Below are 4,969 nucleotides of genomic sequence, written 5' to 3' on the forward strand. Positions count from 1 at the left end.
CTTTGTTTCTCTGTCACCTAGGCTGTGCTGAAAGTGTTGATTTAAACAGAAACAGTGGAGTGTTAAACACCCTCTTTTGTTATACAAGCTTTTCACAAAGAGGAAATTTACCCCAAAGCCTGTTGAACACTGTTTCAAGGAACCATATCTTTCAGCCCTGAAGCTTCAGCAAAATGAGTCATACCACTTTCATACTGGTCAGCCTCCTCTTTACACAGCTGCTCCTGTTTAGTCATCTGCCCAGTATATATACCTACCAACCAGCACTCGCCCCTTTGCCAGATTAAAGTTTCTCCATCTATTTCTGTCCTCCCTGTCAGCCTGTGTGTGTTCTTTTGCTTTAGCTTGCCTGCCAAAGCTCAGAGCCTGTCTCTGTCTGTCTTCTTTGTCAACACTTGTATTTACAATGTTTGACCAAGTAAAGTCTGCTTTGCAAGTTTCCAAGTAATTGCAGAAAATGCTAATTAATGGGTTTTGTCACGTTGATACGGTTCAGTGTTATCTGCAGGTGCAAATTGTTGGGAGTCGTTGATTTCATCAAAACCTGATACAGACGGAAAAGTGGTGCCAAAGAATTACATGGTACGTTGGGGCACCGACAATAAGATCTGCTATCAATACTTTATCATGTATCCTTTTTAAATCAGTTTTATTTCACCTTGGAGAAGTGAAATCACATTTATCTGAGCCTACAGCCTAATCGGAGGGAAACTGGGATATTATAAAGGATATCTTCTTACATCTCTAATGCACCTTAAAATTAGCTCATTTGCAGTATTTTGTTTCTAAAGTGGCTTATTTAACAAATCACATTTTCCCCTGCCTTAGAAATAATCAAGTGTGAAATTTGGTATTAAATCACTGTTATAAAGAACGGCAAGAAAAATGAATCCTGAAATGGGAGAATAAAGTTTTCTCACCATAACATTTACTCTGTGCATTACCTGATAGTGAATGTTTTGCATTGTGCATGTTAACAATGTTTGATTTTATTTTCACTGAATCTTTTAAAATAACTATGGCACATAGTGTATAACTCACTGTCATTCACATTTTTACCGCATTACTGGCAGGCTGTAAAACGAGAGTATGCAGAATGTGGAAAATCAGGGGAAAAAATTGAAAATACAGCCTACTCCCAAAAAAGTCACAATCATGTGTGTAACATAAGTAGCGAGTCAAGTTTCTGACTACTTAAATTTAAATGTTCAAATGAATCAGCAACAGCTTTAGCCATGAGTTGAACCACATCATATTTGTCTCCTACTTACCTGCCGTTCAGGTTCATAGTTGGTGGAAGTCTGTTGGTGAGAAGCAGGATATACAGCTATTCCCCACTGCCTTCTCAGATGTGACTAGATTAGAATCACCATTTAACCTAACAAGCATGCTGTTTGAACTGAGAGCATTCTTATCATGAGGAACAGTACTAACCGCTGCTTCACTTTTCTGTGGTGTTTGCAGCCTGTTTAACCCTTGGAGTCAGAAATCTCCCTTACTGAAGATGTGGCTGTGACAAGGGTGCATGCTTTAAAGTTAGGGCCTGACAGTCACTGCTAACACCAGCGGTCTCCAACATCATCAAGACAAACAGTTGGGGTGTGCTCACATGATTCGTACTGTGCCCAGATGCATTTGATCCCCAGAGTTCAGTTAGTTTGAATAACGTGATTGCTGCGAACTGTGGCCCGCTTAAAAATGCAGGCCTAGGCTTGTTTCGGTTGTACTTGGGCAAGGTACGCATATAGTGTGATTACTATAGGTCTTCAGTGCTTCCTCAACCACAGCTGCCTCCATAAAAACTGCTTTTAGAAATGAACCAATTTGTGTTTGTCTCTCCTTCCCCAATTAAGCCCAAGAATACATAAAATCATTAAACCTGTGCTCTGCAAGAGTGCTTTTCAAAAGAACATGAAAGAGAGACAGATGCTGAGACAAAGTGATGCACACTTGGGCCTGGATCATTAAAGGCGGTGTGTGGCCAGGGAGGAAGAGAACATCGAAACCATGCCTAGTGCATATCCTTAAAGGAAAATGACCAGCAATCACTAAAATGCTATAAAACGCATAACATACAGTCAAGACATAAGATTATAGTTCAAAAGCCGTTCTGTATCATAATCTGTAACCTGCAGGAATCACCTGTACACATTACAATGTATTTCATATCATACTTATCACACATCTTAAACTTTTGATCTAAGCAGTCATAGGACAGAAAGATGCACACCAATGTCTTATGCTGAAGGCTTAGAGGACAGTCATTGAATGGGGTTGCAAGGCAGTTTAGCCAGTTCTTGTTGCTTGTTGCAGGATAGATTAATCCAAAATTTGAAGGGATGTTAATTCAAATCTGAAACGGTAGACTAGCTAATAGTAGCAACCTGCCTCCAAAAAGACATCTAATTGACATAAGTGCATGTAACCCAACAACAGAATCAGAAGGATGTACAAAAGTGCAGTTTCTTCTCAGATTGCTTAAACTAAAATATGTTGAAATAAGCTTTAGTGATAATTTAGTTCCACCATATCTGAATATCTACTAGCAAGATTTCATATAATTTGTTGTGGACATTCTAGCAGCCTACAGGACAATCCTCAGTCGATCATCTTGCTGATGAATCAGAGATTGTGGATCAATTTAATATCTTCTGATGATCAGCTGAACTTTGTCGTTACCAGTTTGTTAATGAACATTACCATTTACTCTTAAGAGTTAACCTCCAAAATCACCAGGCTGATGCTCTTAATAATGTATTCCAATTATGTTTTTGGTTTTTTTTTTATTTAATTTGATCAATCTATTTTTACAGTCCTATGACTGGGGTTTAGGGAAATAAAATATAGTTGCAATCCCTAACTTTTTGCTATTTATTGCCATTTTGTCATTTGTGGTTATGATTAAATGCTTTATTTTTCAGTGGTGTTTACAGGCCTATTTAACCCATGAGTGAGAATCACAGTTCTCACTAGCAGAATAGGAGGTTGTGACAAGAGCATGTGCTTTAAAGGTGATGTGGACCTTTTGTTCTGGTGTTACTGTTTTGTCATTAATTCCCCACCAACTCAATTCAACTATTTGTCTGTAGTATTTTTTTTATAAGATTCATCATTCACACCTGGTGAGAGAGCACACACAGTGAGAGTGATATAGTGTGTGTGTGTGTGTGTGTGTGTGTTTGGCATGTTTACCTGAATCTACCTGTTCTTCTGAGTCAGGGTAGCAGGTGACTGGACAGTGATGACCAACGCTGGCAGCTGAAATCGTTTATCCCACACTGCCATCTGTGGGCCAGTGAGTGAACACCAGCCCAAAATTAATAAATAAATAAAAACCGCCCCAACACCTCGCTTACATAAGTGATCTATAAACCAACAGTGTGAGCGCCTGCCTTACAATAAGCAAGCTGAGATGATGTATGATGTCTCAGTTGGGGGATCCCGTAACACCAGCTCGACCCACTGCACTGATTTACATGTGACCCACATCGATGCTTCCAGCAGATCGAGGAGGAGTGAAAAGAGATGGAAGGAGGGATACAGGGAGGCTGCCATTTTATGTATCCTCCAATCCCATTCTGCCTCAAAACGAGCACACACAGAGTAATTCTGCCTCAGAAGCAGTGAACCAAATCCCATCTGTTAAAGGAGGATAAATTCTGGCAGAGTGAATTTATCTGTGGCTGAGATTTATTTACTGGAAACAACTTTGGGTTTTCTTTCTCTAGCAGTCAGTCTCTGTCTTCCCTTTTCTCTATTCCTTCCTGTTGTTTTTGCCTCATGCTGTGCGAGTCGTCCCGCAGGTTCTGTGCTAGCTCGGTCAGGTCGATGGACGCTAATGATGGGTGCTTTTATAAAGGTGTCAGCTGCTTTCCTTCACTAGAGCAAGCAGTTCTAATTTGAGGTAATGGTTATTGGTTCGGATATTGATTTACTGAGCTGATTATTAGTGCGCCATATGAGGATCAGCAGGGAAGGAGGAAGAGAAAGTGGAAAAGATGAAAGGCAGGATTGGAGGAGGATGAAGGAAAGTGTGCATTTTGACGTGGGTGGTGAGATAAAGGGATGAGTTAGAGCAAATTCACTTTTGTTTCTCGGGGACACTAACATGAAGACCACCTGCTGTGTCGGTGTCACTCTTTATCGTTTCTGTCCTGTTGCTTTTGTTGTGATCTGATGCAACACAAACTGAAGTATAGGATTCAATGTTAATATATTGAATAAAAAAAGTGCTATGTTAAAAAATAATAATTCAGATGTTTGTCAACCATAAAATGCATTTCACATCAACATTTCTGGAATGCAGGTATATTAACATTAGTGTTTTAACTGCCTGATGTTCTTTAGAGCGAGTACATTGCTCGCTCTATAATAATAAGCATTTCCTGGTCATGGAACAACATACATTAGAATTCATTTCTAGAGCCACAGCAGAGCTGCACACATGAAACGCTCACAACATTTAACATTTCAGAAATATTATTCTTTTACATTACAGTTACTCATATTGTAGCAATGCTTACAGCCAGCATATTCAGTCAGAGGTATGAAATTTATGATGAGACCATGCAGAAAAAATGTTTAGGGGACATGCAAATGGTATAAAACATGGATTGAACTCATCAAGGACGAGTGAACACGTAACAGCAGGCATAGTCATCGAGACAGAGATCGTTAAACTCTCTCCCACATCACCTCTCCGCATTCTGTCCAGTCATTTTTCCCATTGCAGAGCTCTATCAGTAGACAGAGTTCATTGTAAGGCTCCACTGGGACTAAACCCTCCTTAGGTTTCCCCAGATAGTAGCACGTTGAAAAGGAGAGGGTTTAAATAAAAAAGAACAGTAAAAAAAGAAAAAGGGTGGCAGGAATGAGAGCGTGATTACCAATGACTAAGACGCCCAAGCGAGAATGAGTACAAGCCCATCTGCCATCAGGCTTTCTCCATTAGTCATGACAGAACTTGTGA

At 39.8% G+C, this 4,969-nt stretch overlaps 1 long non-coding RNA gene across 2 annotated transcripts; it reads left to right on the forward strand.

Annotated features, from left to right (window-relative positions):
* Positions 1–325: 325 nt before the first annotated feature.
* On the forward strand, positions 326–4,382 carry LOC112841945 (uncharacterized). Of its 2 annotated transcripts, XR_003213444.1 has the most exons (4): positions 326–582; positions 2,922–3,011; positions 3,220–3,295; positions 3,380–4,382. It is a non-coding gene; the product is annotated as an uncharacterized LOC112841945 (long non-coding RNA). The 2 variants fall into 2 exon arrangements; XR_003213443.1 differs by having other exon boundaries at positions 3,220–4,382.
* Positions 4,383–4,969: the final 587 nt, after the last annotated feature.

The sequence above is a fragment of the Oreochromis niloticus genome, linkage group LG13 (assembly GCF_001858045.2).
Source record: "Oreochromis niloticus isolate F11D_XX linkage group LG13, O_niloticus_UMD_NMBU, whole genome shotgun sequence".
Classification (NCBI taxonomy): domain Eukaryota; kingdom Metazoa; phylum Chordata; class Actinopteri; order Cichliformes; family Cichlidae; genus Oreochromis; species Oreochromis niloticus.